Raw genomic sequence first — 13,373 nt, forward strand, 5'->3', positions numbered from 1 at the left:
AGCATACTCAGTTTACCGTAATCCCATTTGCATGGTTTCATTGTGGAATTATGTATTTACTCAGTACCATGCCAGATCATTGTATGAGGCTCTTTATCCATAGTTGACCAAAGTTGTTCTTTTATTTATAACAGAAAAATCACAGCAGAGATCATCCCAGAAAATATGTGATTATCCCTAAAACATACACAGAAACTCCTGTAAGTACACATTTGTAAATGATGAAACAATAAAACTTTCCTACGTAGTAAACCTCATTTGGCTTCCTGTCTTATGACAGTTGATAAATCCTGAGCCCAGAAGAAAATGCTCCAGTTGACTTCTATGAACTGAACCCCTGCCTAGTGTAAGAAGGGTATTAACTATTTAAGTTCTCAGCAACATTATGAGGTCACACACATACATATCCAAAGCTTATGAAGCTAACTTTTCCATGGCATCTTCCCACTTCTACCATAGTCATTGGGGCAAAGCAGTAAAGAAGACAAAGAGTAATACATCTTGAAAAGCTTTTAACTCATGTTTGATATGTACTAAGAACATACTAAGTAAACGTGGGACTTTTGGGGCCCTTTTCATGTTAGCAGTATTCCATGTCTGCTTTTTGTGGGATGTGTTCTTGTCTGGCTGCCTTCTGTCGACAGACAGGCACCCCTCTTGCTACTGGAGAGAAACCCTCTTGCTAGTGGAAATACTCAGTGTTAAGTACTTCTGTTCAGTCTCTCACTGGGCGGACCTTGACATAAATACAGAAGCAACTGACTTAGTTAGCCGCTCGCCACAGGATCCAGAGGCACTCTGCAGCCTCACAGCAGAACAGGCACTATTGATAGCAAGGCTATCATTTTATAGCTATAGCGCCTTTGTCCAAGATGAGTTGTCACTCATGGGGCCCTGAATGCTCGCTTACTCCAGAACACAGCCTTTCTAAGACTGAAGCAGATCCTCTGCGAAAGAACAGATTCAGGCAGCTTGAGCCTTCAGCTGACCAGAGATGGGGAAGATATTCAGTATGCTATTGGCTTGAAAAAAATTTTTTTAATGAGAAAAGTTCTCAAATGGTCCCCATTTGATGCAAGAATTATAAATTAAACAACAGTAGTAACTAAAATTTTAATTCCAGTTGTGTTTCTTTACTAATAACAAAGTTCTGGGCTAGTTGTTTAGTTAAATTTTCAAAAGAGTAAAATGAGGCTAAGAAGAGGTATCTTTGCAGGCTGCTCAATGGTTCAAACTAGAGTCATTGTACTATATGAAAGGACATCATGCCATTAGCGGCCTATATCTATATATCTATGTAAATTCACAGCTCAAACTTTTTATGATTATGTATCTGAGTGTTTTGTCTGGATGTAGTAAGTATACCATGAATGTCCATGAAGGCAGAAAAAGACATTGGATCCCTTGTGCTTGGAGTATAATTCACCACGTGGATGCTAAGAACCAAACTTGAGTCCTCTGCAAAAGCAACAAGTTCTCAACCAATGAGGCATCTCTTCAGCCACCAATTTATAGTTTTCAATACAGTGAGCTTGAGTACCTAATATAGATGGGAAAGAAAACACTCAGAGATCATGGAATGTTTCTGCTCTCATTATAGAGATAAGGAAATTAAATATTCCACAGCTGAGTGATTTGCCCAAGGTCACTGTGCAGCAAGAAGCAAGAACTCTGGGCTTGGAGCAGGAAAACAGCTATAAAGCCGGAGTCTTAAGCAAGCACACCATGTTCTCATTTGCAACATTCCGGATAGAAGAGCCTCTGTTGCTCTTACTGAATGCAGAAGTCTACCCACACCAGACATTAACTATTAGCTGAGAGCAGTTACCTTCCTAGTATCACTTAGAAAGGAAGTACATCTCCATTCAAATCTGCCTGGCTCCAGCATCTGAGCTTTCAACCATTGCAGTAGTGATTCAGCCACACAGGCTCAGCCTCCCAGGAGAAATAGCAGATAAGCCTGAGGTGCCTCTCCAGAAGGAAATGTGCTGGGACTTGCTGGGTGGTATGCTTAGATCAGTGTCAGCCTGGCTCAGATATACTTTGTGATAGATAGGGACAGACAAGCAGGTTGCAAAGCCCCCAACACCCAGTAAGGGGGATAGTGAAAACAATAGATGAAATAGTGTTTTAAAGATCCCCAAGTTGGTTGATGAATAGGGTTTACTATACACTGTATGTGTGAAAAGGTGCTTTCCATAAAACATTTCCACAATAAAAGCTCATATTTATACTAGAGAAACATAAAAGTAGGAGTATAACACCCAGTTAAGGTGACCATGACATAAATAGTTCATGACAAAATCCTAAGCACCAAAATTTAACTATATCAAAATAAAATAGGAGAAAATTGACTTCATCGTTTGGCCTTTTGGTTTGTTTGATTTTAAGGGGGAAAAAAAAATCTATATTTGAATGGAATTTAAATATTAATACCAGGGTACTTGGAAAAGAACTGGCTTTTTAATATAGGAATTTATTCACTTATACTGAGTAAGTATATTACTACCAACCAATATCAGAATTAATTGAATTCAGAAAATGAATTTATTTTGGTAAGAAAACTTCTTAAGAAGGGCAGAGAATACAACAAAAACAAGTTAGTGTTGCTGTATTAGAATCTGGACTTGAAATTTGGGAGGGCATTGAAAACCTTACCCGAAAGCACTAAATATTTCACATGTCTGCAAACCATGTTCATTTCTCCAAGCTCCATGTCCATCCTAGGATGTGTAAATGCTGCCGAGATTATGTGTGATTATATAAAGTGCTATTTTTGAGAGACTGTAGCATACTGAAATCAATAGCTTTTTCTTTTAATAGCCAGGACTCTTAAATATTAACATTCTTTTGTGAAAGAAAGGTGGAAGTCCCTGCAGTGAACAGCAGCCAACTTACTTTAGACTTTAACTTGAAAGCTCAGTGGTCTTTGTGCCTCATAAGAGCATGGGGCACATGTTCATCATCTTGTTCTCCTAGTCCAATACATGTTACAGCATTCAAATAAATACTTTTTGTATGGCTATAAAATTTAATTAACACACAATTATTCTTCCTGGAAATTCTATATGTTGTTTTTTGTCTTTAAAAACTGAAACAATATGAGTTAAAAATTTAGTAAAAATGAAAATATTAAAAAAAAAAACCATCTCATTGCATACCTTTTCATTTCTAGAATAGTTACAAGTGACAAAACTACTATGTAGCAATGGCTGCCAAAGTGAAAAATTTCATCCTAAAGGGAGGCTTGTTAAGATTCGGAAGTAAACAAAATCTACAAAGCTCATGAAGTAAACAACTATTAAATCTAAGAAAGTTATACAAGCAGTAAGGATTACTAGGTGGGGAGACTACCTTACCTGACCTATTCAGCTCCCTGCAAGTTGTTCAGGGAGACTCAGATTTACAGTTTTCACAAGCTGTCCTGTTGTCCCGGTCCCTGCTCCCCCCCCTGCACCCCCCCTCGGTGTTGGGGTGAGATTTTTAGTAAGGCAGCTGCCTCTAAGTCATCCATACTTTTCTAAGGGATCTCAATAAACTGACTGGTTCACCAAGATGGATGAATCCCTTATTTGGTCTGCTGGGGTGATTGGGTTTTTTTTTTGTTTTTTTTTTTTTTTTTTTTTTTTTCATATCTCTCCAGGAAAAGTTCATGACACTCACCAAAGGAAGTCAAGTAGAACATGGTAGGGCACATACACTTCCAAATATTGGCTAAGAAAAGGCATAATTTATATTTTCATTTGGAAAATAGTAATAGTCTAGTCAGAAGTGGTGACCCATGTTTGTAATTAACACTCTGAGAAGCTGAAGTAGGAGCTCTCTAGTTTGAGACAAACAAGAGTTATATAGTCAATTCTAAACTAACCTGGATTTAAGAGTAAGGTGTGTTTCCAAAACCAGGACTAACAAAGAAAAGAATAGTACTGTTCTTTTTGTGAAATTTGTTTTTCCCTCAGTACTGAGGATTGAACCTAGGGCCTCTGCATGCCAGGAAAGCACTCTATCATGTAACTGCAATGCAGTGTCTGACCACCAAGTAAGTTTCACGTAAGTGCCTGTCCCTGAATAGCTCCAGCCATCTTTATTTATACATCAAAACAAACATCTTCAGTACTAACAAATAAGTTCTTCCCATCTTCCAGTATAACCTTTGGATATATATATATATATGTGTGTGTGTGTGTGTGTTATATGTCAAATACATTTTTTCCAACTTTTACATCAAAACATCTTTAAACCAAAACAACACTTATCATTTTGTTAGCTTGGCCAAATATTGAGCCAGGTACATGCTGTCTTTATAATACTAAAAGGTGATAAATATAGGCACACATTTTCAAGAACAATCACATACAAATCACATTTACAAAAATTGGGGTATCTGCCTCCAGTCCTATCAGCATTGGAGTAGAATAGTTCCTAGGGTCTGAAGTGACAGCTGGCATCCCCAGACCAAAAAAAAAATCCAAAACAAAAAACCCAAGAAGCATGGGGTCCCAGAGAATTTTAGGGGGAAACATTAAAGGAAAAAAAAAAAAAAAAAAGGTTCCCAGGAATGATCTGTCCCATGCATGATTGACAAAATGACACGGAAACTACCAAAAGAATCATCAATACTATGAGAGAGAAGAAAGAATGCAAGCTTCCTGGTCCCAGCAGTATTCGGCACTGTCTCGAAATCCACTGGTCCATGTTGAGTGAGACTGTCCCCTGGGCTTTTGCTTTATCTTGGACAGGCACTCATATACTAGTCCAAAGCTAGGCCACATGACTCCCAGCAATAGGTTTTTAGGGAAATGGAGCATAAGTAGCTGATCCTATATAAACTACATTTTAAAATTACTTTTACTAACATATTAATTGTATGTGAATTTCATTATGAAAATTTCACTCCTAGTATATATTTTGATGTGAACTTTACTATTAAAACACTTGTTCCTGTTCCTTTTATTTATAGTCCTGTATTGTTTTGCTATTTTTATAAAAGGGTATTAAGTAAGATTACAAATAGAAAGAAGAGGGGAAGAAAAAGTAAATGTGTCAATCAGGGGGTAGAGGGGGGGAGAGTATGACCAAGAGAAAAACACATTCCAGAGTTCTTATAGCCACAGCTCTAAGGTTAATGAGCTTGGATGAAATACAAAGTCTAAGGTAAAATTTTTATTACAATTGAATATAATTACATAGAATTTCTTTGGTACATAAAATGAAATACATATTCATTCCAGGAAGTGTTAATCCCACCAGTCAAGAATAAGACTATTACCACTGTTAATTTGAAGTAAGTTTTAATTAAATACTGACCAGGTGGATGGGCTCCGGCAGGTCTATGTCCAGGTTTCCAGAGATGGCCTGAATCAAGTTTTGCAAGAGCTTAAGAAGGAAATCCCATTAATTCATTGCATTACTCATCAGATCCAATCAGGGACAAGCATACATCCTACATACTTCCTTCCTTTGAACATCCTGGCACACATGTGATCAAGCTCTTCTGGTCAGATGGGTTAAGCAAATTTGTTTAGAGGAATGAAAAACATGTGACCTGTTATCTCACATAAACAATATCCTCCATCATTTTAGGAAATATATGTCCTTGGGCAAGGTGCTTGCAAATCAGAGACATTTTTGTTTCATGGATCTCTTAGGCACAGTAATTAAAACTTAAAATTTAACATTGGCTCTCACAGAAGCTATTAAATGTGCACTTCCTTTAGGTTATGATATGCAAAAGTGAGCTGCACAGAAAGATGTTAGGCACTTTTGACTAACAATTTTTTTGTTTTTAATTTTCTTTTTCTATGTGAATATATTAAGGGCAGTGTCTTGCTATGTAGCCCAAGCTGGCTTTGAACTCATAAAGTGGCCTCATACATGTGCCAATAAACTTGTCTTAGTTTCTAGAATGCTGAGGTTACAGATATAAGCCGTTGCATTCAACTATTTAGTTGGATACAAAAATAGAAAATTTCAGTGGAATTTGTAGTTGAGCAGAAAGCTTAGTGAAAAATGAACATTTGCCTTTTCTTATTGTCTTTAGTCACTGTTCTATTACTGTGAAGAGATGCTGTGACCACAACAACTCTTATATACGAGAGAGAGAGAGAGAGAGAAAGAAACAAAGCATTTAATTGGAGAGCTTGCTTACAGTTTCAGAGATTCAATCCGTTATCATCATGGCAAGGACCATGTCAGCATCCAGCATTCTGGAAAAGTAGCTGTGAGCCTCATCCTGATCTCAAGGCAGAGAGACTCTGGACTTGGCATGAGCCTTTGAAATTCCAGGGCCTACCCACAATGATATACTTTTTCCAATAAGGTCTATCTCCTAATCCTTCTCATGCTTTCAAATATTGCCACTCCCTAGAGACTAAACATTCAAATACACGAGTTTATGGAGGCCATTCTTATTCAAATCACCACACTCCACTCCCTGGCCCCATGGGCATATAGTCATTTATTATTGCAAAAATACATTTAGTTCAACTTCAAAAATCCCCATAGTCTACCACAATGTTCACACTGTTCATAGGTCCAAAGTTCAAAATCTGAGACTCAAGTCACTCCTCTAATGTATCCTCCTGTAAAATAAAAATCAGACCACACACCTCCAACATATAATGGCACAGAAAATACATTACCATTCCAAAAGGGAGGAAAGAAGCATAGCGAAAAAATACTGGACCAAAGCAAGACAGAAAGCCAGTAGGGCCATTCTTATTTCAAACCACCACACCTATTGTTCTAAAAAGCTTACAAAATATTTAGAAAAGCCATAATTTTATTTTTCCAAAAATGTTCTGTTGTAGAATATTTGTACACCTGTGTGAAGATGATGGGAGATGTCATTCTGTATATATGTTTCTTGTATTGGTTAATGAATAAAGCACTGTTGGCCAATAGGAAAGTAAGATAGGCAGGACTAGGAGATGAGGAGGAGAGAGGAAGTGGTGGGGAGGGAATTGAAGATGGAGGACGGAGAGAGTAGAACGCCAGCCCCTCTCTCCAGTAAGATAAGACCACATGGAAGTACTTAGATTAATAGAAATGGGTTAATATTTAAGACAGAGCTAGCCAATAAGGAACTAGTAACTGGCCTACAGCTTTATATCTAATATAGCATCTTGGTGTGCTATTTGGGGCTGGCATGGTGGTGGGACCAGACCGGCAGAGGAAAACCTACTCATAACATGAAGATGTGTTGCTATGACTGGTGTAATAAAAAGCTGAACAGCCAATAGCTAAGTGGGAGAGGATAAGCAGGGTTTCTGGGGGATAGAAAAGAAGAGAAGAAATCTAGGCATGCAGGAGATGCCAGGAAGACACTGAAGAGGTCAGGCATACAGTACAGAGAAGAGGCTACTGGGCCATGGGGTAGAATGTAGATTAATAGAAGCAGGTTAATCTAGGTTATAAGAGCTAGGGGGGAAAAAGCCTAAATGAAGGCCAATGCTTCATATTAGTAAGTCTCTGTGTCATTATTTGTGGGCTGGCGGTTCCATTGAAAAATTGCTGATATGATGTTCACTTTGCCTATTTTAGCATTTCCTGGATTCTTTTTATATAATTCCACATAAGTTAAGCATATGTCTTAGCTAGGGTTTCTACTGCTGTGAAGTGACACCATGACCTTGGCCATTCTTATAAAGGGAAACATTTAACTGGGGCTGGCTTATAGTTCAGAGGTTTAGTCTATTATTGTCATGGAGGGAAGCATGCAGGCAGACATGATGCTGGAGAGGTAGCTGAGAGTTCAACATCTGGATCTGTGGGCAGCAAGAAGAGAGTGAGTGACATTAGGCCTGGCTTGTGTTTTTTGAAACCTCAAAGCCCACCCCCAGTTACATAATTCCTCCAAAAAGGCCATGCCACACCTACTCCAACAAGGCCACATCTTAAATTATGAAATTCCCTATGAGTCCATGGGAGCTATTTTCATTCAAACCACCATGGCGTATAAGAATACTTTCCTTTTATTACTCTACAGTGACAACTTTCAAGCTAGGTATGTTGGTTATCAATTTATCTGTATCTGGAATCCACTAAAACCTAAACAGCCAGATACACTTAAATAAACCATTTGCAGTGTGAAGATCCACCACCTTTTATCTGGGCTTCACCTTCTGGTGGCAGTTTATATAAAAGACATGGGAGAAGAAAGCTCCCCTTTTTACCTGTTTGCCCTTGTTTTTGCTGGCAAGTCCATTCCTTCACTGGCATTAGGACCTACTTTGGGATTCTGGAATACACTAAATACCAGCTAAGACATCCAGTGTTATGGAATAATCTTTTTGTACACTGTTAAGATTTGTCTTTGTCAAGGTACTTGCTGATTAATTTAATAAAAAGCTAAATAGCCATTAGCTAGGCAGGAGACAGAGGCAGGGCAGCCAGACTGGAGGGAGGCTGGGAAGAAGGGCAGGTATCCGGAGTCAGCAGGAGCCACCATGAGACAGAGCAAGCAGGATGGGAAGTATGTCCATGAGGTAAATAAGCCTCAGGGTAGCACATGAACTAATACAAATATGTTAATTTAAGTTATAAAAGCTAGCTCAAAATGAGCCTAAGCCATTGGCCACACAATTATAATTCTCTGTGTGGTTATTTGGGGAACAGTTGGTGGAACAGAGGTGACTGGCAGTCTAGACAGAAAAAGTCTGTCTACAATCCAGCCTCATAAACAGCAACAACCTGGTAGACATTCTAGTAAATTCTCTTCATATATATGCGTGTTATACATCTTGTTCCTCTAAAAAACCTTAACTAATACACTAAGTTATCACTTAAAGATATTCATAGAAAAATTGACCATTTGATATGGCCCAATATGTAGCTAAGGCTGAGCTTTAATTCCTGATCCTCCTGACCCCACCTCCTAAGAGAACCAATGCTTCCTTCTTACTAGGGCCAACTCACTTTCCATCTCTTGTTTTCAGTGATCAGCCAGGGCTTCTGATCTAAACTTTTCTTCTTAGACTCCTTCTTTTTAGGAAGGCCGTGTAACAGTTTCTTCAGAGACATTCCATCCTGCAGGAAAACTCCTTAAACAGAGAGGTAAACAACTCAAGATAGCTGACCAGATTCACTAGGCCTTTCCCTGTCAGCATAAGCAATGAAAGCAGAGTTCCTTTCAGATCAAGTTATGACAGGTGATCCAAAAAGACTCAGACCAGCTGAGCTTCAAAGAAGGCTCTTAGAGGAAAAAAGACGTGAAGACAGACCAGACCAGCTGCATAAGAGAAGCATAAACCAGCCAGGCTACCTGGAGGAGGGTTAGACCTATGGAGGCACCTGGAATGGACACCCTCCAACTTGTTGAGCTGCCTGGAGGCTGAGCAGTATGTTCCAGGTTCCTAGCTTTGTGAGCTGTTACCAGTGCTGGGATGGGCTTTGGTGATGTAGCTGTCTTTGAGTCATTTCTGCTCCTGTAAAAAACCCCAACAAAACTCATTGGTTCACCAATGTCTTAGTTAGGGTTTTGATTGCTTCGATGAAACACCATGACCAAAATGCAAGTTGGGGAGCAAAGGGTTTATTTCACTTACAGTTCAGCATTGCTGTTCATCACTGAAGGGCAGGATCCTGGAAGGCAGAAACCGATGCAGATGCCATGAAGGATGCTGCTTTCTTGCTTGCTTCTCCTGGCTTGCTCAATCCACCTTCTTATAGAATCCAGGACCAACATCCCAGGGATGGCACCACCCACCATGAGTGAGCACTTCCACATTGATCACTAAATGAGAAAATGCTTTACAGTCGGATCTCATGGAGCCAACATTTCCTCAACTGAGGCTGACTGATGATTCTAGCTTGTGTCAAGTTGACAGATAGAATCAGCCAGTACAATTGACCCCTTGTCAACTTGACACACTAGTACACCAGTATTAACCACATCCTTGCCTTTCTTATTTATCCCCAAGATCTCATATTAAAATCAAATACTTTAAAAAGTCTCTCAGTAATTACCAATTCAAACACATTAAAATTTCACTCTCTTAAAATGCCCAATCTCTTTTTTAAAAGTTAAAACTCTTTCCTCTGTGGGCTCCTTTAAAAATCAAAATTAAGTATCTTCTTCAAAAGGGAAGAAGCAGGGTACTCTCACAATGGCAACCAAGCAAAACCAAACTCGTACAGTATAAAGAACTCAATGTCAAATTATCTGGGATTTACTCAGGATCATCCGGATTCCTCTGAAGGGTTTGGGTCACTTCTCCAGCTCTGCCCTCTGCAGCACACACAACTCATAATCTAGGCTCCAGCTGACTCCAATCCACTGCTACTGCTGTTCTTGGTGGTCATCACACGGTACTGGCATCTCCAAAATGCTGGGGTCCCTTGCTGCAACTGGGCAGCACTTTCACCAATAGCCTCTATTAGGCTCTCATCACAGTGCCAAGCTTCAACTTTTTTTGCATGACCTTGTTAGTTCTGGGCCTTCAACTGCCACTGAGGCTGCACATTCACCAATGGTCTTTCATGGCCTCTCACAGTGCCAAGTCTCAGCTGCTATCTATGACCCCTTCGTGCTTTCAAAACCAGTTCCACCTGGGTGAAGATTATATATTACCAGGTCCAGCTGGCTGCCAGCATGAGGTACAACCTTGGCCACCTCTGGAACACAGCTTCTCTGAGCTTTTAGCAAACACATCCCAGAAGATTTCACCTCAGTGATGCTGGTCTCCTCTTAATCACTGCTAATTTCTTAGATCCAGCCAACCAGCATCAATTGTCCCAGTAAAGTGAAGGTTTCACTTCAGTAGTTCTGGTATCTTGTTAATCACAGCTGGTTCTTCAGCCCCAGCTAACCAGAACCATGGGATTGAAATTCAAAATAACCAATGGCCCTGGTAGAGTCTTTGAACACCCCGGAAAGTTTGCAAGCCAGACCTCCATCTCCTGCACTGTTCTTAACATTCTTATCTCCCAAGTCGTCCCCCCCCCCCCCAGAACATCCCACTGAGGTCTCAATACTCAATGGCGTTTTTTAGCCCAAAGTTCAAAGTCCTTCCATAATCCTTCACAAAACACGGTCAGGTCTGTTACAGCAATATGTCAATACACTGGTACCAATTTGTCTTAGTTAGGGTTTCTACTGATTTGATGAAACACCATGACCAAAGTGATGGCATATGCCTTTTCTCCTTGTCCTGGCCACCCTGGCATGAGCTGCTGTTTTTCATCACACCTTCCCTGACATGATGAATGGACAGCTCTAAATCTGTAAACTGTGAGCTGAAATAAAATTTCCTTCTGTTTTCATCAGGTAGTTTGGTCACAACAATGAAAAGCTAACTGAAAGGAGCATGTCAGCTTCGGTCCACCTTCCAGTCTCCCAGGGCTAAGAAGAGTGGGCTATTTCTACCTGGGCAGTCTGCAAAGCCTTTCTGAAGTGCTAATACCTGAGAGCATGCATTAAAAATGATTGTATGGAACAAGGGGTAAGATTTCCTATCAGGGAAATTGAGCAACATCTGGACAGACTTGAATAGCTCTTCAGAGGGACTGGGAAGGGGCCATTTCCCAGCATTATGGAAAAGGTTTCTAGCAACTATGATTACTATTTTGCTGGTAAGTTATGCAATTACAAGATTAAATCATGGATAGTAGTAAAAAAGAACATGAAGTATAGTCTTGTTTCTAAGAGCTGCTGCACATATTTTTAGTGACTTAATCCCCAAACAGACTAGAGCTTTGGGGGGAATCTGTTGTAAATTCTGGGCCTCTCCAAGCTGTTCTTAGAGTAATTAATGGCTTAAGATTTTAGGGCCCCTCAGCTTTGTGTCACCTCTTTCTTAATACATCTCTGCAGGATTACAATATCACTGAAGGCTATGGACAGTCAGTACTCCTGCTGATGTAATCTACAAGAAAATAAAACATTTCACTTGTGCAAGTGAGCCATTTGGATGGATTCAGCTTCAGTGCATGGAAAGTATGGCTTTGCCCTATCCTCAAGAACAAAAGGATGGCATGGTGTCATGCGAGTTGCTCTCAGCAGTTAACAAAATGTTGTGAAAGTATGTTTAAGATCAGCCTACCTGGGATTCAATAATGTTAGCAGTGGGCTCTAACTTCAGGTTGAAACTAATGAAGTGATTGATCCTGTGACTCAACTCGATAAACTTCTAAGTGGTTTCAATGTTACTCACTACTTACAGCCTGTCTAAGCAACTGCTGTAAATCTATTATTCATTTAGACTCAGGACTCAGAAAAGGTTCAGGAACTCGTCGAACCTGTGTTATTGTTTAAAGCCTAAAACTCAGATCCAGTTCAATCAGTTGCCTCAGTATTAGTCAAAATATTTAAAAGCAACTTTTAATGATATGGTTCTAATGGAGTAATCCACAGAAGTTGCCTCATCCTGGCCTCCATTCATATTCAGGAATGTACTGAGTCTTTATTCTATACAGCAAGGGAGACTAAAGACTACCCATAGCAGGCAAAATGCTAAATACTGGGGAATTGTTGCTTTTAATTACAGAATTCGTTTGTGGTGGTTGGTTGCAATGAATGAGCAACTGAAGAACCTTTAATTAAACACGGGTTATAAACACCAATTTAATTTTAATGTGTACCAACAGTCTGAATCCTTTCTGTTATCTCACAGCATGTTCTTGTCACTGAAGGTATCCAGTTTTTTTTAATGTTAACATTATTTTCTGACGTTAGCGTTTGAATTCATCAATATGGTTTACATTAAATAAATGACAAGCTTCTAAGAATGAAGAGAGGATATGCAAAAGTACCTGTTTGTCAGGTGGGACGATGCCTTTGAAGAGCAGGCTTTCAGGAACTGAAACTACAAACAAGCAAGCACTGTCTGGGATTCCTTTATTCCTGTAAAACTTCCAAGATGCCACTAACTCTACGTATAGTTTTTTCTTAGCTTACAGACTGTCATCATGAGAACGTCCAGTCCTTAAATCACAGCTGTTGGGATGTTCACATCACGAGAAGCATGCCTGAGAAGACAGAACAAGCTTAAACTTGCCACCGATTAGAAAGATCATAGTGTCAGAGGTGCCATTTACAGGCTAGCAACCGCAGGGGTCAGTAAGGTTAAAAAAAAAATCCTGCACTTAGAAGGTCAGCCTGCAGGTAGGACTCAGTCCGCCAGCTCTCTGCACTTCCGCGACCAGACGGTCCTCCCTCCGGCTTTGCAAGCCAGGTACTCTCCTTGTCCCTCATGGGTTCACCGGGCTTCCCCCAGCGACGCGCTGGCGGTGGGGACTAGAAAGCGCTGCCTAGGAGTTTCCTCTCTTCCAGCCTCGCTGGCGGTACCGTACCCTAAAGCCGCGTGTCTCGGGGCGGGGGTGGGAGGGGGAGGAAATTTCTCCTCGCTCTGCGTCCCCGCCCGCCCGCCCGCCCG

Source organism: Phodopus roborovskii, unplaced genomic scaffold (assembly GCF_943737965.1).
Source record: "Phodopus roborovskii unplaced genomic scaffold, PHOROB, whole genome shotgun sequence".
Classification (NCBI taxonomy): Eukaryota; Metazoa; Chordata; class Mammalia; order Rodentia; family Cricetidae; genus Phodopus; species Phodopus roborovskii.